Below are 21,289 nucleotides of genomic sequence, written 5' to 3'. Positions count from 1 at the left end.
TCAGCAACTAGGTCGAGGGGTTAGGACCAACAGAGGCCCTGGGCGAGGCAGAGTCCCCATGTAGGACCAAAAATTGTACAGTGTCTTCCTCCATGGCAAAGACGCGAGCACTCCACCATGGACTGTGCAGTGATGAAAGAAACCAAAGAAAGAATGGCGAGGACAACACAAGACCAACCGACAAATACCAAAGCCCACACCTCCTCCATTACCAAGACACCCAGCAACCCCCTCGATACCAAAATAACCACCTCCCCCCTTATTCCACCAATTACCACAGCCAAATACACCACCAAGAAAGATTACCTCTCCCGCCAACTCCACAAATTATCCCTCCAATCCACCAGTTACCACCTCCCCACCCAAGGACAAAGACGATTTCTCCAAGCACCAGTCCATGAGATAATAAATATGATCTTTAGAGGCTATAGCATAGACTTCGAAAACAAGCACCAGAAAAAAGAACGCTACCGAAGGGTTAAACATGTTGTCGTTACCGGGCCCGTTGTCTAGACCAAGTGGTCTCATATATCTCTCACATTTGATGCAAAGGATGTGGACCTCTGGAATGCCCCACACACCAATGCAATGGTAATAAACTACAACATAGCTGGTCGGGAGTTGCCCAAGGCCCTCGTCGATAATGGCAAGTCGATAATGACAACCATGCAGACATCATTTTCCTGCATGCCTTCGATCACATGGAAATCAGTCACAACTTGCCGCATCTAGCAAACTACCTCCTGTACGAATTTGGGGGAGGCTACCCTCCCCGTGGAAAAATAGAAAATTAGCACCGCCGCTATGGTTTGGTGTCACTCCTAATGGGAGGACGAAGTAAATCACATTCGACATAGTGGATATGGTGTACTCCTATAATGCCATTCTTGGCAAGGTTCGACCAATAAGCTCGAGGCCACTATCCATGGCCTCTACCTATGCATGAAGATTCCCAACCCTCAGAGGGTCATAACAATCTATGGGAACCAGCAAGTGGCCCGCAATATAGAAAGAGACTTTGTCCCAAAACAGCATAATCTGGCTGTGGAGGGCGAAGACCAACCCCGCCCTCGTTCTCCAAAAGAGGCCTAATGTGTATACATGGAGTTTATTGGATCTTCGGTATCCCGAACCAAGGGCTTCGTAAAATTATTATCCTCAACCTTGCAATTGGATTTGTGGTATTATAACTGCCGTTTGTTTGCAAATTTGATATCGTGCAGAGGTTTACTCGCTGCCGAGTGTCATCAACCGAAAACTAAAGTACAGGGTGGCCGTTTTGTTTCGTTGAAGAACTGCTCTTCGTTACTCATAACAGATCAAACTCGGGACTCCTCATTCTTCTTCGTTCGGCTTCTTCCCACGCTCGGCTGCAGCTGAGCTCGTCGGCAATGGAGCCGCCGCCAGTCCCGGCGCTGGTCCTCGCAATCGACGAGTTCGCGGCCAACATCGAAGGTGCGTGCCAGCCAGAGGAGTCCGTAGAGAGGGAGTCTCCCCAGCGTCGTCCGGTGTTTGCTGCTGTCCCTTCACTGGCCGATGTTTGCATGTTCCTCAATCCGCCGTCGATGGGCAGGCGAGAGCGGCGAGGAGGACGCCGAGGAGAGCGAGGACAGCCGTGTGCCTACCAGCAGCGCCATGGCGCGCGCGGTAGAGTCTAGTCCTGTCCAGCGACTCCTCCGCAGTGCCCAAGTCGTCCCCGCCCTCGGGTCCTCGGACGTCGACGACGGCGGCAGCCTGGCGACGATGAAGAAGCCGTTGGACACCTCCTCCGCCAGTTCGGTGTCCTCGTCGGAGCTGGTGGTGTCGTCGAAGGCTCGCTGACATCCTCCTCCGTGGATGAGAGCTGCGTCGCGATCCGCGGGACGACGAGCACCCTGGTGCGTGCGTGCAGCGGTGTGGAGGCGACCGCGGCCGAGAGCAGCGAGGAGGACGCCGTCGTCCTGTTCATCTTCCTAATCACATTCAAATCGTCCCAGAACAGCTAAACTCGTCTACGGTACCAAACGAACGAACGAGCTGCTGTTATAATACTACAGTTGCAATTGACACATTCGGGTGACTATATTTATGAAGCCGAGTATTCGGGATACCAGCCATCCAAAAAGCTCGTATACATGTGTACTGATAATGGTCTAACTTGGATAACTCAGACAAAAAATATATAAGAAAACTGCTGAGGTCTAGTATTAGGATTGTGTTTCATAGTAATCTGTGGTTGTAATCGACGGTTTTCTAGTACCAGGTAAAATTCAAACTAATGCCAGAATTTATAGATAGAAAGGGAACCTTTTACAGATCATTAATAAATAATGACTCTTTGAAATAAGTACATACCATTAGGAAACACAGAGCCTGCCATGGAGCATAACTGCACTGTAAGCTGTCTGCAAGAGACATCAATTAGAGAATCACCCCACAGTCTATCATATGAGTACTTTTGGCGCAAGGTGGTATAGAAGTTAAAAACCTAAATAGGGTGTCGACTTGATATTAGAATCTCTCTCCACATAGACCTTGCCTACAATAGAAAATGCAACCATTTATAAGCTGAAATGGAGCAAGCATGCAAGTAATTAGGATATACCCTCACCAACGAACATTCAAACTATTTATTATATAAATCCTCAAGTCGGAATTTAGCATAGCGTCTGAATTCTCATGCTCCATAGTATGCTTGAAATTCCAGCTTAGTATCTAAATCAACAGGTGCAATGTTGTTGAACATGCTCTTTCGTCCGGTATTGTTACAATTGAATTCAAGATTTTGTCAGCAGTATTGAACACAACAGCTTGTACCCAGTAGTAAAAATCCTTGCAAAAGAGAATAGCTTGTCATAATGATAACCGAGGGTTTAAGACTTCAAATGACATGACAAGGCTGTAGTATTTTCATGTAAGGATGTATGTCAAAACTTCTACATGTTTGGGAAGATTAATACCTTCAAAAACTGCACTTCAAGTGAGTATTCACATTGTTCGTGAAATTCCTTAGGCAGGCTCATAGCAGAAGCAGTTGAAACGAGAATTCTGAAACCTTGGTCAGACATAAAATGTAATCTGGGAACAGTTGGAAAAGAATAGAAAAAAATGGAAGAACCGATCACATCGGCCTCAAGAAATTGGCATACCAAGGTTTCCAAGAAATTGATTGTAGCGAACTGTCAATTAGGCCCATGGACGCCCCAGATGGATTGCTCAACCTAAAAATAGTATCAGAAGGGTTTTTTGTAAAGTGTTGACGTGTCGAAGTTGTAAAGTGTTGACGCATCGAAGGTGTTTTATAATAGTAGAGATTCCCCAATTTTGATAGTCACAAAAGGTGTTCATCTTGACTAACGCGATGCAAATTGAACAATGACAACAAAAAAAACCACTGTACCAATATGTCAGAGATGCAGCCTTGGCCAGAGAGGAGTAAGAAGCGTGGGGCGAGCGCAGGAGTTGGCACCGGCTTCAAACCGCGGTGGTTGGCGGCAAATCCGTAGGTGCATAGGGATTCAGTTGTGTGGGCCATGCGTGTGCGGGATGTGGAATGGTTCGTGTGTTGTGAACTTGGAGATGTAAGCGTTTAAGGCCTCTTTTCAATACGGGAAATTTCGTTTCCCGTGTGTTTTTCCTGTGAAAATGAATTAATTTCTATGAAATTCATGTATAATTCCTCTAAAATTCCTGCGTTATAAAGGGGCGTAAGTTTGGAATCGGATGAACGAAGAGAATAACAGAATACAACTCACCTTCATGTTCTCCATGTAGCGTGTGTGCCATACTCGGCGTTTGCCATCAAGCTCTGGGTGTCTCACATCAGCGGTTCAGGCGCGCCGTCAGTCAAGGGTACTCACACAATCTAACATCATGTAATTGTAATTCATGTGCTCCGGAAACCAACACGAGACTTCAGTTTGCTGGGGACTGTTGTTGGCCATCTAGTATGACGAAAAGAACAACCGGTTTGGACGGCCCAGTAAATGGAAATCACATCGGTAGCATTTTCTTTCGAGCTGCAGCCTGCATGATCTCTCCCTGTTTGATATTCCGCATGTCTGGGTCACCAAGCCAAAGTTTGATAGGTAGCTAAGTCATCCTTTTATCCAACTGTGAAGATGCCAAACAATAAGATTTATAACGTATACAAGTCAATGATACTTAACCACAGAATTTTCTCGAAAAAACGCAGGAGGACTGCGTTTTATAGATATCTCTACTACTTATTAAGACGGTAAGGGGTAGGCTGTCATTCCGTATTCTGTCATTCTCATTCCCCCTCCCCGCACTGTCTTTCTCATTCTCCCCTCCCCGCAAAGTCCATTCTCATTCCCGGCTGTCATTCCGTGTTCTGCCAGTGTTCCCGCAAATCCCATTCCCACGTGCATCCCACGCCTAGCTAAAATTAAATTAAAAAAACACAAATGTGGCCCCAATGGGATTCGAACCTGCGACCTCTCAAGTAAATGTGCTCGTAGCTACCACTACACCACATTTGTGTTTATGTCAATATCTGTTACAGTAAAAATATCTACTACATCTCTCCCAAAGCCCACCTGCTACCTTTGCACAATGTGTAGTAGTAGATAATTATCAACGAGATTCCTGAATTATATTTTTGGATGGAGGGAGTAGTATTTAAAGAAGAGCCTTGCATGCAATTTCTTTTGTTTGAATAATATTTTCAACTTAAATTCTTTTTTTATATGTGTGACATTTATTCTCCGTAATATTTTTCCATGGATCTAACTTGTGAGTCATTTTCATAAACCAACGCCAAAGATGAATCCATGTTTCTTACATGGAAACCCCGAACAAACACCACTGGCAGGAGGCACTCGCGCTGGCGTCGCTCATCGATGACGAGAAGAAGCTTGGCGACTGCCAGTTCGACCTCTGGAAGCAGTACTACGTGGCCACATGCGTCGCTGTGTTCGGCAAGCTCCGGCGCAGCCACCGCTTGGACGCGGTCCAGAGCAGCTGCACCGCGCTGTCCATCTTCAAATAGGGGGGACCTCATGGTCGTCGCCAACGCCGGCGACTATCGGGTTGTTATGGGCACCGCATCCGACAACGACGTCATCACACCGTCCGGCTCATCATCCACCTGAAGCTCAACCTCCCACGTAAGTCACTACTGACCGACCATGAATTCTTGTGCGCTGGGACGACGGCCGTTGCTGACATTGTGTGAGTGTCCTCCAACAAGATTTATGTAGAGGAGTAACACATCCGGTGGTGCAACGGCTAGGTGTACTACCTCGCTGATGAGCCCGGGGTGCACTTCGTTTGGCAGCCCAGCCAAGAGTCATCGGTACTCGTCATGTCGTGCGCGTTCGACAACTACTATATCAAGGACTATGGCGTCATCTTGGCACCAAAGGTTAAGCAGAGGAGGACCGACAGTAATGATCACTCGCCATCGTCGGGGTAGCTTTTGTGTCGGCCTGCCTTTAATTCTCTTCGCAAACACATACACTTGCTTTTTTTGTTTAAGCAAGTTGTATGGTGGTGCGTACCTGATGACTGACAATGTACAAGGGAACTTCTACCGGCAGGTGTGACACGTGCTCTTCAATGATGAGACCATGCAAATCGTGGTATATCGAAGTCTGCATGATACTGATGGTTGCAATGTTTATGTATGGCTAGGATTACAAATGGATTATGAAATATTTTCTATTACAATATAAGACACATTTTGTATATAAGTTATTATGTTATTATATGTTCCTGTTGCAACGCACGGGTACTCACCTAGTATATTAAGAAGAGAGAAAGGTCTAAAAGACCCAAAAACATAACAACGCACTCCCTATGGAGGCCAGTAACACTCGTACATGAAAGGATCCATAAAAAACACCCACACACACTCCCTACAATAGCCTATGCAGGGGGGGCAGCCAAGAAGGAGAGCCCTTTGGCTCCAGCAATTTTCCAGCCTCTTCTTTCCTCATCTGCATGCTCCATAATCAGAGGAAGGCTGGGAGACCCTCCATCAAAATGACTCTATTACGATGCTTCCAAATCATCCATGACCCTAAAATGATGAGGGAGTCAAGACCTTCCCTGACCAAACCATTTACTGTCTCTGAAACCATCTCCCACCAATCCATAAAAGAGACTGCATCTGGCTGTGGGGCTAAACTATGCAGCCCAAACTTTCTTAGCAGGTTGTACCAGAAAATCCTTGAGAAGACACAATTCACAAGCAAGTGGTTCAGGGTTTCCCCTTGCTGGTCACATAAAGGACATCTGATAGGGTGATTCAATCCCCTTTTTGCCAAGCGATCAGCTGTCCAACATCTATTTTGGGCCACCAACCAAATGAAAAAACAGCATTTTGGTGGAGCCCAAGATCTCCAAACCCTTTCATAGTGCCCAAAGGTGGTAGATCCAAGGAAAAGACCCATATAAGCTGATTTTGCAGAGTAGCTACCATTCGAAGATAAGCTGAAAATATGTCTATCCTCAGTGTTAGGCTGCAGCACAAAATTTGCGAGAATATTCCAGAGGTGTAGATAATCTACAATGGCACCAACTGTAAGAGCTCCTTTGATGTCTGCAATCCATCGTCTGTTCAATAGGGCCTGCTGCACAGTTCTTCTGTTAATAATTCTTTTGAAATAATGCTGAATAATCTTGGAGCAATATCAGATACCCTTTTGCCATGGATCCATTTATCTATCCAGAACATGGTGTTGGTCCCATTCCCCACCTCAGAGATCAACACCTTGGAGAAGAAGGAACGGGCCATGCTAGGAACTTGAATGGACAGGCTAGACCAAGGACGTTTTGGGTCAGTTTTTTGCAACCAAAGGCATCGCATGCAGAGGGCCCAGCTGAGCTCAGGAAGGCTAGCAATACCTAGACCTCCAAGCTGCAACGGACGACATACTTTTCCCTAAGCCACCAAGCAATGCCCTCCTTTCACCTCTTTTCTTCCTCGCCAGAGAAAACCTTTTCGGATTTTTATCAATTGCTTCAATGGCCCAGTGAGGGAGATCGATTGCCATTGTCATATAGACCGTCATGCTAGTGAGGACATGCTGCACTAAAATTCTTCTCCCTGCTCTACTCATCAGATCGGCCTTTCAGTTTGGTAGGCGGTCTGCAATTTTGTCCACAAACTGCTGAGCCTGATTCCTGGATAACTTGTGTAAAGACAAGGGGAGACCCAGATATATGCAAGGAAAGGTTGCAATCTCACAAGGCAGCCAACTCCGGAGTTCCTCAATAGTCTCCTCGGGGCATTTGATAGGGTACACATTTGATTTCTGTGGATTATAGCAAAGGCCTGACGCATCGCCAAAAAGCTGGAGGATGTCAAGAGAAGTTGAAATATCTGTAGCTGTAGGGTGTAAGAACAACGCCACATCATCTGCATACATCGAGACTCTGTGAAGCCTTTTCCTTCTTGATAGTTGCTGGAGTAGGCCAGCTTCCTCAGCTTTGGAATACAGAAGGCCCAGAACATCCATAGCAAGGATAAATAGCATCGGGGAGAGAGGATCTCCCTGCCTGAGTCCTCTTCTATGCGTAATCAGTTTACCCGGGACACCATTGAGCAACACCTGAGTAGTGGAAGAGGCTAATAAGCCACATACAATGTCTCGCCAGATATGTCCAAAACCCATTTGCTGCATTACTTCAATTAGGAAGGGCCAAGAGACAGAGTCGAAAGCCTTGGTTATGTCCAACTTGAAAAACAGTCTTGGCATGTTATGTTGATGGAACAACCTTGAGGTTTGTTGCACTAACATGAAGTTATCCTGGATAAACCTTCCTTTTATAACAGCATAGATTAATTGATGGGGAACATATCTGTGTAAACTGTGTAAACCAACACAACAATAGAGGTGAGAGGACCTTTTTAAAAAATATCCAATGGGATGTGGAATTGATTTAAAATATAATATTTTAAAAATGTCTTCCCACCTCCATTCTTGTTTTTGGTTTGCACAGTTCACACTAGTAGGTTGGTTTGCACATGTTCCCTTATTGATGAACGATATTACTTTGCCCAAGGAACCTGATTCCACATGTTTGCTTTTCCACTACCATTGAACAAATGCATAATGAAATCTGAGTAGATGAACAATTTCCTTAAAATGTTAAGCTCTTCAAGTACTGTCATGAGTTTTATGACCATTCGGTTCATAAAATTATTGAACTGCTAAGATAAGTTGGGCACTAGGTGTTTTTCTTCACCAGATAAAATAATCAATTATGATACAGGTAAGAAATGTATATGGCTTATCCAAGTGAAAAGGCACCGAACTTTACAAGCTACAACTTTTTGTAGCAAATAAGTAGCAAAGGAATGTCTCTAATGTGGTTAGTACCTTTTTATTCGTAATTAGGTAGTCAAACTCAACCAACGAATGAGATACAGGGCCCTCAGTACCAGGCAGCCAAGCTAGCTTCAACTTGGCCAACTTCATTGATCCCTAAAGATGGAGCTGACCAACCAATTGACTAATTGAGTAATTATTCCATTCTCTGTCCTGATTTCTTTAATGATGGCATTTCCCCAATCCATCAGAGTGACTTCCTGACCAGTGGTGATGACATGCATCCATATACTCTAACCAAATTCTGTTTGTGAAAATTGTATTCTTGTTTCCAGCACCCTCATATTTCTTATGTCTTGGTAAGATTCAAATGGTCCGTTCCTTTGGACCATCGATAAGACTCAAGAGAATATGTTGGTCTTTTAACAGAGCGGTATGCCTTGCACACACAGGATCAACCATCTTCTTATTGATTGTCCAGAGTTTATCCCTAAACCTTTTGAGAAAGAAAAAAAAATAGAGCTTAAGAGCACCACTCATACTTGAAATGCCATAAACTCGGCCAAGGGAAAGACTGTCCTCCCAGTATTATGTTAAAAAGAGACCGAAATAATGGTCCCGGCCGAGAAAATCCCCGAACCCTAACCCCCATCACTAACAGGCTGGCGTCAACCGTCCACTCTGCAACGGTCCAACCGGAGGGTGGCGCACATAACCCGAGAGCAGATGGGGCACAGCGATGAGATTTTTTTAACCAAGCCTGAAAATTCGCCCCCGAAGGGGATCGAACCCAAATCTTGGAAGTGCTACTCGGAAGCCCTTAACCACTAGGCTAGAGGCCCTTTCGCTTAAAATGCCATAAACATTAGCTGATTACACAATTAGCTGCTCAAGTATAAATTGTCAATGCTTCAATCTTCAAGTACAACGTAACATACCTTGAATTGTAGAAAGGTGCAGTCCAGTCATCCACCTTGTGGTTCTGTACAAACCAGAGAAGCTTATGTTTGCTTAAAAGGGTGTAAACCATATTCAACCTGCTAAACTGAAATATTTCCACCCTCTGCAGACCCATAAATTGAAGTATATGATAGTACTGTGTATTCCGATCATGGTATTCACTTCAACGAAGATCCCTGCAACGCATCAACAAACGGACAAGCAAAATCATATGTTGGATAGGCCTTGTATGTTGAACCAACACGATGATGAGGGTCCAGTGTTGCAACGCTAGTAAATAGGATAGTGGAGCAACTTGTTAGGGTCCTGCATGTCAAGCTTACCTCGTAAGCAACATCATTCAGTTCCGTTAACTATCTCTTTCCACAATGATAGATTTTCTTCAGCGGTGTTGTTTCTACAAGTTGATTCAACACTGGCCATCATCTCGACTTTCAATTGCTCACTTGGTGTGTCATCCACATGTCTTACCCTTCATAATAAAACTTTCAGCCATTTATATTAGCTTTGAAAATAAGGTGTGTAACTGTATCATATTTTATTTGCGTTGTATCAGTATCTCTCAGGATGTTATCTACAAGTTTATTGCTTTCTTTGGAAGGATTGGTGTCATCAAAGTGAACTATTAGAGGACCTTTATATCTATCTGCAAAGTACTTATTCAGCAGCCCAACCTTCGCATGATCAACGTGAAGATACCGCTAGGCTCTGGAGCAAAACAAAGGCGAACCTCCACATTGTCCACAACTTATGCACTTGGCAGATCTATCTCAGGACCTGGGGAGTTCTCATTCGGAACAGGAATCTTAGCTTTCAGGCTTGGTGCAGGTGATTTCCCAATCCCTCTTCCCAACATAAGCTACTACTGCTTCATCTAGTGTACCGGCATAGTCTACAGCTATGCAATCGAACCAGCAAATAAGGTTTTGATATTTCATAGATCTTCTCAAACTTTTCCATCGTTAATCAGTTCCTAAAAAAGATCAGGATAGCTAAGAAATATGCATTTTATGTGAAAGGGCCTCTAGCTAAATTGGTTAGATGGTCCGAGTACCATTTCCCAATTCATGAGTTCAACTCCCCATGGGAGCGAATTTCAGGTTGGGTTAAAAAAATCCTCTCGTTTGTTCCACACCAAATCACAGATCTAAGGTCTGACCCAGTCGTGGTCATTCTCAAATAGGCTATGGTGTTGATGTGTACATGGGTGGGGCACAGGTTCAGAGGTTTTACTGGCCTGTGTAAGGTCTTCTTAATGCAATACCTGGACTGTCTTAACCCCCTCTCCCCCAGGTCGAGTTTTATAATCAAGTTAAAGTGCAAGAAAATCACCTGCAATATTCAACGACCATACCACAATGTCAGCAATTGACAGACTATAGTCAACCAAGGTTTGAGACACCAAGTGTCAATCTAGAAATGAGCAAGCAGCTTCAAATTCAGACAAACAGACCTTGAAAGAATGACCGGCACGTAGTCAAGCCATTGATCAACCTGCATTTATGATGTACCTGATCAACATAGAATTGTTAGAATATGTGGATTAGGCCCATGAGGCTAAGCCCATGTGGCCCATGTATAAACCCTATATAGCCACCCCCTAGGGTTGGCCCAGTAATCTGAGAATCATTCTTCCCAACATGGTATCACATTAGGTTTTCGTTCCTCCCTCATCCCTCAGCCGCCGGCGACTAGGGTTTCGTCCCTGCTGCCAGGCCGCCGCCCCTCTGCTCCCTCCAGGCGTCGCCAGGCCGCCGCCCCTGCTTGACCGCGCGCCAGGCGGACGTGCCCCCGCGCCCTGCCCCTGTGCCGCGCGACCTGCCCGCGCCCGGAAGCCGCCGACCCACGCCCGGAAGCCGCCAACGCGCCCGGAGGCCGCCGACCCCGCCCGCGCCGCCCCTGCTCCGTCCGCCCGCGCCGCCAGGTGCCAACGACACCGCGCCCTGCCCCTGTGCCGCGCGCCCGCCCGCGCCGGGCCGCCAGGCAGCCGCTGACCCCGGCCGAGCAGCCCCTGCTCCATCCACCCCTCACCGCCGTCAACCCTGCCCCTTTCTGGCAGACCGCGCCGCCGTCTCCCTCAGCGCCGGCCACGCCCCCTGCACCGCTCGTCCCTTCAGCTCCCCCATGGCTGAGCAGCCTCCTCCTCCTCCCCACGTCTCCTCCTCCACTTGGGCCCGCGCCGTCGCCCAGCCGCCGACCCCGGCCGAGCAGCCCCTGCTCCGTCCACCCCTCACCGCCGTCAACCCTGCCCCTTTCTGGCAGACCGCGCCGCTGTCTCCCTCAGCGCCGGCCACGCCCCCTGCACCGCTCGTCCCTTCAGCTCCCCCATGGCTGAGCAGCCTCCTCCTCCTCCCCACGTCTCCTCCTCCTCTTGGGCCCGCGCCGTCGCCCCTGGCGTGCGCGCGGCCGCCGCTGCTGTAGGATCTAGGACACCGGCTAGAGGGGGGGTGAATAGACGGTTTTGACTAAAAACAACAATACTGAGTAAATTTAATCAATTCAACAAGAGGAATAAATTTACTAGTGTCAATAAGTGAACAATGTATGAAAGACAACTACGGAGATTGAATACTTGAAGAACAATAAGCAAAACACTAATCAATTGCAAGGCAATACGTAATGCGAGAAGGAATAGACACCGAAATTTATCCCGTGGTATCGGTGATTTGCCGATCACCCCTAATCCACGTTGAGGTGGACTTCAAGCTCTCACTTGCTCCTCTATCAAGACACGACTTGATCTTTGAGCCAAGTGGACAAGAAATCACTCAATACCTCGATTCCACTAATGTCACCTTTGCCGCTCCGGCGAGGTAGGCGCGAACCCCTCACAATCAACACCGCGGCTTCTCCACAATCTTCTTGGAGAGCTCGACGGAGACAATCACCCGAGCCGTCTAGGAGGCGGCAACCTCCAAGAGTAACAAGCCAACGACGCTTGCTCGGTGTACCACCTAGTGCCTCAAGAATCACCAAATGATGCAAATGCACTAGGAACCCTCAATCTCTCACTAGAATGCAATCTCAAGCAAAGAGTGTGAGAGAGTGAGTTGGAGGATCACAAATGAGCTCAATGTGTGCAAGGAATGGCCAAGAGAGGTCTCACACACGAGCTACCCTTCTATTTATAGTCCCCCATCTAAAACCAACCGTTATGTGCAAAAGGGGGCAGTTCTGCGCACACGCGGACCGTCCGCGCCCTAGGGCCGGACGGTCCGCCGTACACCATAACGGCTATAATGACCGTTGAAACATGTCAGAGCAGACTCAAAAGGTGGGTCCGGACAGTCCGCCCTTCAAGGCCGGACCGTCCGCGACCTGGCAATTTCAAACACCCGAGCCTCAGATCAAACGGAGTTAACACACGCGGACCGTCCGGCTATAAATCCCGGACCGTCCGCGACCTGAGACAGTACTGTCCGGACTGGTCCCCCGGACCGTCCGTAGTACAATTCTATAAAAAACACACAGTCCCTGTCCAAAAACGAGTTAGACACATGCGGACCGTCCGCGCCTCACCGGCGGACCGTCCGCCTATAATTCAGGGACTGACCCGAAGCCACCTTCCTCTGGTCAGGACTGCGGACGGTCCGGCCCTAAGGCCCGGACGGTCCGCAGTGCAAAAGAACACAGAGTCAATACAAATGGTCAAACCTCGGACCCTCTAGAGGATCGCGGACGGTCCGCCCCCAAGGACCGGACAGTCCGCGCGACCAAGACTTCTCAAGTTTCAAACAAGCTTTTGAATGAACTTTTAACTCACGAAATGAGAAGCGCTGTTAGTCCTTATGCAAATGCAACTACTTGATGCTCTATGAGGCACTAAGTTTTACACAGATCTAAGTCATTGACCCCTCTTAATAGTACGGCTATCTAGCCTACTAATCCGGTCAGGTATCTTCTCTAAACTCCTTAAGACCGGCAAAAGTAAAACCTATATTATACCTTTGCCTTCATCTGATCCACAACCAATGCGTATGACTCTTCAACATTCTTATTTCTATGTGGTCCAACCCTGCATTCTTATTTCTCCAAGAATCGTTAGTCCACAAGTAGTTGTCATTAATTACCAAAACATTACCAAAGGGGCCTAGATGATTCACAATCTCCCCCTTTTTGGTAATTGATGACAACACCACATAGTATATTAAAGAGAAGTTTAGTTTCTCCAAATCTCTCTCTCATACCTAAGGTATAAGATAGATCTTGGAGATGAGTTTCATAGGACTTATCTTGATTTGAAGTTCTGTCCAAGAGATAGATAAATCCAAATAAAAACTCAGTATGCAAGAAAGGCTCCCCCTAAGTGTGTGCAGGATTATTTGAAGTTGAAGATATAACACACATAATATATTGGAGCTTGATGGAGACTTTCCTACAATCATGGTTATCGAGGCATACAAGAGATGATTCGTAGAGTGAGCGCAGCAATTATAATCACATCTCGATTAACCACACACAGAGTAATTTGAACTAAAACATAGTTCATCCCACAGAATATTACAGATAATAGTCCACAGACATACGACATAGAGTTAATAGATCAAACCAAGTTCCAAATGCATAAGACATAAACTAAAGCGGCATGAAAAAGGTAAAATGCATATGCATGGTCTTAGTGTCCACATAGAACCACCAACTCCCCCTGAAGGAGACGCCTGACAACTTCTCATCACTTCTCTCCCCCTTTGGCATCAATTGCCACAAAGGAGAGGCCTTACTGATCACTCGGCGGAGGATGCATGTTGTAATAATGAGTGCTGAAGGTGTCAAACAGGGAGGAGAACTGGCCAAAGTCCTGCTGGAGCTGCTGCTGCCGCTGACTTATATCATGCATGTTGTCATTTGTAGAAAGATTATCAAACTGACTGGAGAGAGCACCCATGTTATCTTGAAAACTTTGTTGCATATTATTCAGCCTTGACATGATGGGATCAGTGACATTAGTGTGAATTTGATCACGAAAGTCAGAAAATTCAGAGTTGAGCGCATCCCAGTTGCTGTCAAAGCGAGACTGCATGTCATCGAGGCGGTGATCCACATGTGACATCAACCCCTCAAAGCGAGTATCAATATGAGTCTCCAGCCCTTGCTGCATAGTGTGAAAATAAGGATCAAAATATCCTGGAGCAGGCTCCCAATAGTGCTGAGGCTGAGGAGGAGGTGGAGGAGGAGGCATCTGCTGTTCCTCAACATTAGGAGCTGCTCCACCCTCATAGCCAGGGTCTTCCTCATCATTTGGGAATGGAGTGAGTGGCCTGGTGAGAAACCCTATCTCATTCTTAAAAGGCTTGAATGGAGTGTGAACAATCTCGCATGGGCCCTCAAATCTTGTCTTGGATTTGATGAGAGCCATAATGTATGGAGCATATGCCAAGTTTTGATTCTTGTCCATCTTTAAATCATTAAGCTGCCTCATCATGAAAAGAACAATGTTCATGACTTCACCATTCATGATGTGCTGGATTATGTTCCAGAACTTATCTCGAATTTTACTCTTATCACCACTCTTGGGAAGAATGGTGACTCTGGCAATCTTGTTGATGACAGCAGGATGATGTCTGAGTCCTGCTGTTTCTCCAAACCTCCTGGGGATACCGAGCCTGGCTGGCTCATAAAACTGCACAAAATCCTCAAAATTATCTTCAGTATAAAGATCCACCCCAGCAGAAATGGTGCCATAGTCCAGGCTGTTGGCAGCGGCAAAGTCAGCAAAAGAAGCAGAATACCGCTTGAAGCCAGTCATCCAGGTGATAGATTCTTCTGCAATATCAATCTCAGAGGTAGCCAAGAATTGCTTAACTGCCATTTCATTGAAATCGGTGCGCTGCCCATAAACTGATATAACCCACATGTGTCAAATTTGGGGATGAGACCCTCCATGACTGATTGACTGAGTAAGAAGGACCAATCAATCACCTGATGCTTATGAAAATTGGTATCCACCAGGGTGCCCCAAAAGACATCAAACTGCAGCTGAGTGTGGAAAAACTGAATATTTGTATCTGATGGCAGAGCATACTGGTTCACAGTCCGTCTAGAGCAGTACTCAGCCATAGAAAATCGCCGCTTGGGATAAGTCCATCCTTGGATATCAATGGGATAATCTGGATGAACATGAAGAAAATCTTCAGCATCCATGGATTCAGTGCCCCCAGCTGAGGATTGGGCCTCTGAATCAGTGGTCGGTGTATAGTCATCATCATTGCCACGAGGGCGCTTGGATTTAAAGCGACCTGCAAGTTTCTTGCGGAGACCACCAAAACCACTGCAACAAGGTGACAGACATCCATAGATAAATAATTGATACCAATCACCACTTATAAAAAGGAATGGAATGGTAATGCTCTGCCAGGGTCCGGACGGTCCGCGCTAGGGGGCCGGACTGTCCGCGCCAGAGGCCCGGACGGTCCGCGACCGACCAGTGGCGACTCCAAGAACCCTAGCCGCCACAAGTGTTCAATTTGAGGTTTTTGCAGATAATACCCAGCAAAACAAGTTCAAAAATTTGCATAGCATTGATATTGAGGAGAACTATCAATCCCACCAATCAGATTTTGAAACCCACTGCTCAATTTCAGATCAGAGAAGAAACCCAAATAATCTCAAAGGTGATGAAATTTGATTAAATCCACAAGATTTGAAGATACCGTGATGAAGACATGTTGAGGGAATGTTGCTGCAAGCTGTCGGACTGTCCGCACGCAACTGCACTTCACGGTCCGCGCACACTCGACACAAGAGAGTATATGGCGAGTAGAGAGCAAGAGAGATAGAGCGAGTGAGCACAAATGACAAGTCTGCGGCCGCTGATCTACTTTTCTGCCCTGTCGCGGACGGTCCGCGCTGGGGCGGCGGACGGTCCGCGCCCTGATGTGTCCAGACGGTCTGCGAAGCTTGAACGGACTGTCCATTTCCTGATGGTGCGGACGGTCCGCGGTCCATGGGCGGACGGTCCGCGGCCTGATACTCATTTTGCCAATTGCTGTCCACTTGCTGATTTTGAATTTCGAATCTGAATTGGGGCTCATATATGGACATTTTGACCAATCCAAGAGTTGGTATGCATGCATATACAAATGATGTAATTGAGTAATGCAAGATTTTTGAATTAAACTATCTAGAGCAATTAGAAATGAAAAATGCACAAATAATACCAAATAAATAGCATAAAGAGCATACTTAGACCCGAGATGCAAGACGACACATGTGTGATCAACTTCAAGTCACATTTGAGATATCGATCACATTCATTTCACTTCTTAGAGAACAAAATCTTGTTTCATCCAAAGGTTTTGTAAAAATGTCTGCTAATTGATCATCGGTGCCAATGGAATAAATAGAGATATCTCCTTTGCCAACATGATCTCTTAAGAAGTGATGCCGTATATCAATATGCTTGGTTCTTGAGTGTTGGACCGGATTGGTAGCCAATTTTACCGCACTCTCATTATCACACATGAGAGGCACATTCTTGAAAATAATTCCATAGTCCAATAAGGTTTGTTTCATCCATAATAGTTGAGCACAACAATTTCCGGCCGATATATATTCCGCCTCGGCGGTAGATAGAGCAACCGAATTTTGTTTCTTAGAAGACCATGAAACAAGAGATCTACCAAGAAATTGACAACAACCGGAGGTGCTTTTTCTATCAACTTTGCACCCCGCATAGTCCGAATCCGAATATCCAATTAATTCAAATTGAGCACCTTTGGGATACCATAGACCAATATTGGGAGTATACTTCAAATATCTTAGAATTCTTTTAGCGGCCTTCAAGTGAATCTCTCTAGGAGAAGCTTGAAATCGAGCACACATGCATACACTAAACATAACATCGGGCCTAGATGCGGTAATATAAAGCAAACTACCAATTATTGAACGATAAAGTTTTTGATCAACTATAGTACCTCCTTCATCTAAGTCTAGATGACCATTTGTTGCCATTGGAGTCTTGATAGGCTTAGCATTTTCTAAACCAAACTTCTTGAGCATGTCCTTCAAATATTTTGATTGACTTATAAAAATTCCATCTTTCAATTGTTTGATTTGAAGGCCAAGAAAGAAGCTCAATTCTCCTATCATAGACATTTCAAATTCTTTTGACATCATTTTTCCGAACTCCTCACAAAATAGTTCATTAGTAGATCCAAAAATAATATCATCAACGTAGATTTGACAAACAAATAAATCTTTGCCAATTCTTTTAGTGAATAGAGTAGTGTCAACCTTCTCAATTTTGAAGTCTTTGGAAAGCAAGAAATCCCTAAGCCTTTCATACCAAGCGCGTGGAGCTTGCTTAAGCCCATAGAGAGCTTTAGAAAGCTTGAACACATGGTTAGGTCTTTTGGGGTCCTCAAAACCGGGAGGTTGTTCAACATACACTAGTTCACTAATCTTACCATTTAGGAAGGCACTCTTTACATCCATTTGGTAGAGCTTGATATTGTGTGCACAAGCATAAGCAAGTAGAATCCGGATTGCTTCTAATCTTGCTACGGGAGCAAATGTCTCCCCAAAATCCAATCCTTCAATTTGAGTATATCCTTGTGCAACTAATCTTGCCTTGTTTCTTACTACCACACCATCTTCATTGTGCTTGTTGCGAAACACCCATTTTGTACCAATAACATTGTGGTTCTTTGGTCTTTCAACAAGCTCCCAAACTTCATTTCGAGCGAAGTTATTTAATTCTTCATGCATTGCATTCACCCAATCAACATCAAGTAGAGCTTCATCTACACGGTTAGGTTCCATACAAGATACAAAAGAGAAATGTTCACAAAACGAAGCTATGCGAGAGCGAGTTTGAACACCCTTACTAATATCACCCACAATTTGATCAACCGGGTGATCCTTCACAATGGAATGATGAATTCTTGATACCGTTTGATAATTGCTTGTTGAAGCATTATGAGGAATTGAAGGTCTTGAAGTACCTTGATCATGAGTATCCATGGTTTCATTGAGTTGTTGGCTTCGGTGATCTTCCTCATTTATAGTTGAGGATGAAGGAATGACAACCACACTATCTTCATCATCATCTTCCTTTGGTTTTATTTCACCAATGGCCATTGTTTTCATTGCATTTATCAATTGAGTTCCCCCAACATCATCAAGATTATCACTCTCATCTTGAGACCCATTTGTTTCATCGAATTCAACATCATATGCTTCCTCAATAATACCATGAGTTTTGTTGAAGACTCTATAAGCCTTACTATTTGATGAATATCCAAGAAGAAAACCCTCATCACATTTCTTCTCAAATTTAGAAAGCCGGCTTCCCTTTCTCAAAATATAACATTTGCAACCAAATACCCTAAAATATGAGATATTTGGCTTTCTACCAATGAGCAATTCATATGGAGTTTTCTTCAAGAGCTTGTGACAATATAGTCTATTTGATGAATGACAAGCGGTATTTATTGCCTCGGCCCAATAAGAATCCGATATATTATACTCCGCTAACATAGACCTTGCCATATCAATAAGAGTTCTATTCTTTCTTTCAACAATACCGTTTTGTTCCGGGGTATATTTGGAAGAGAATTCATGTTTGATACCCTTGTCATCACAATATTGATCAATTCTTGCATTTTTGAATTCTGACCCATTATCACTTCTAACCTTTTTGATGTCAAAGTCAAATTGATTTTGAGCCAATATAGCAAATGACTTGAATGTTTCAAACACATTGGATTTGTCTCGTAGAAAATAAACCCAAGTAAATCTTGAATAGTCATCCACAATCACAAGACAATAAGAATTACCACCAATACTAACAAAAGATGTGGGCCCAAATAAATCCATGTGAAGTAATTCCAAAGGTCGATGAGTGGACATTTGACTTTTATTTGGATGAGTGTTTGCCACTTGCTTACCGGCTTGACAAGAGCTACACAATTTGTTCTTTTCAAACTTCACATCTTTTAAGCCTCGAACTAAGTCATGCTTGGTTAGCCGATTGAGTTGCTTCATCCCAACATGACCAAGTCTTCTATGCCATAACCAACCTAGTGAAGCTTTTGAAAATAAGCAAGTTGTGAGCTTTGCCTCATTAGATGAGAAATCAACAAGATAAAGATTTTCATGTCTAAAACCTTTAAATTTAAGATTGCTACCATCAACACTAGAGATAATAACATCTTCAACCGTGAAGTTGCAACAAAATCCTAAATCACATAATTGAGCTACGGAAAGTAAATTAAAGTTCAAAGACTCAACCAATAGCACATTTGATATAGAATGATCATTTGAGATAGCAATTTTACCCAAACCTTTAACCTTTCCTTTACGATTATCTCCAAATGTGATACTATCATAATTTGAGCAATCTTCCTCACTCATTTGGGTAAACATCTTCATATCCCCGGTCATGTGTTGAGTACATCCACTATCCAACACCCAATGATTCCCTCCCGCCTTGTAGTTTACCTACAAAAGGAAATCAATCTCTTTTAGGTACCCAAACTTGCTTGGGTCCTTGGATGTTAGTGACCAAGGTCTTTGGCACCCAAATAGCTTTCTTTTTGTTTCCAACAATTGAAGTACCAACAAATTTAGCATGAACACCTTTTGCATTATGAGAAAGAACATAACAATGCTCAAAACAAGTGGAGGATACATGTTTGAACTTGGGACAATTTTTCTTAACATGTCCCTTTTTGTGACACTTGTGACACACTTTGTCACATTCTTTCACAAACAATGTCTTTTGCTTTACAAAAGCATTCTTTCCTTTCTTGGGAACATATCCAAGACCTTCACGGTTAAGAGAGCATCGTTGACTTCCCAATATGAAATCCAATTTCTTCTACCACCATATGCCTTTTCTAGGTCATGAGTTAGAGTATTTATTCTATCCACTAACACTTCATTCTCAACAATAATTTTTGATTCATCAAGAGCAATATTATCATTGAGAGAAATTTTGCATTTATCACAAATAGAGTTAGTAGGTAGTGGTTCACTTGTAAGACTATCAAGTAAGTCACAAGTGACTCCAACATCCTTAGTGACCACCTCAACTTCATGCACAATAGATGATTTTTGAGCATCCGCAAGCTTCTCACAATTTTCCTTGAGGTCATTGTGAGAGGTCTTGAGCTCCTCAAAAGACACTTGGAGGTTTTTATACAATTCCTTCAAGGCCTTAAATTTTTCTTTTTCTTTGTGCATGTAGTCATCGGCCTCACCTAACATTCTAACAAGATCATCATATGAATAGCCATCATCATCAACATCATCGATATCATCATCATCATTTATATCATTTAAATCGGTGATGATTTTTACCTTAGCATCTCCCTTTGCCATGAGGCAATGGGGGGATGAGAAGAGTGAGGGAGCTTCCTTGATGGCAATTCCGGCATTAAGCTTGGATGAGGTGTCATCATCATCATCATCCGAGCTATCATCCGAGTCCCATTCAACTAAGTAGGCTTTGCCATCTTTCTTCTTGTTATAGTATTTCTTTTTCTTCTTGTCACTTTCATCTTTGCCCTTCTTCTTCTTGCTTGGACAATTCATGGCAATGTGACCGGGTTCCCCACACTCAAAACATTTTCTATCATTGAAAGCATTTCTTCTAGATGTTTGACCTCTTCTAGGTTGACCTCTTTTCATCTTCATGAATTTATTGAATTTCCTTACAAATAAAGCCATGTCACCATCACTCTCACTTTCATTTTCTTCATCATTGCTATCTTCCTTTTCAATTGCCTTTGAGGCCTTGGCTTTGAGAGCAATAGATTCATTTTTCACCTTCTTTGCCAAACTTAAAGCATCGGCTTGTGACTTCTTAAATATATCTTGAGTGAGAATTTCTCCCAATACTTCGGTTGGAGAGGTTGTAGATAGATCACTCCTTACTAGCATTGTCACAATAGTCTCATATTTCTCCGGAAGTGATCTAAGGAACTTGTGTGTGAAATCCACATCCGGTACATTAAAACCAAGTCCTTTGAGTTCATTTACTATCTCATTCAACCGATTGAACATATCGGATACACTCTCATCTTCTTTTATAATAAATTGCTCAAACTTCC

The 21,289-nt window shown here is 44.3% G+C and overlaps 1 pseudogene; it reads right to left on the bottom strand.

Moving 5' to 3' along the window:
• Positions 1-1,526: 1,526 nt before the first annotated feature.
• LOC103650002 (glutamate--tRNA ligase, cytoplasmic-like) lies at positions 1,527-11,256 on the bottom strand (annotated as a pseudogene).
• Positions 11,257-21,289: the final 10,033 nt, after the last annotated feature.

Source organism: Zea mays, chromosome 3, assembly GCF_902167145.1.
Source record: "Zea mays cultivar B73 chromosome 3, Zm-B73-REFERENCE-NAM-5.0, whole genome shotgun sequence".
Classification (NCBI taxonomy): Eukaryota; Viridiplantae; Streptophyta; class Magnoliopsida; order Poales; family Poaceae; genus Zea; species Zea mays.
The sequence above is the reverse complement of the archived record's forward strand: the minus strand, read 5'-3'. Positions and strand labels throughout refer to the sequence as shown.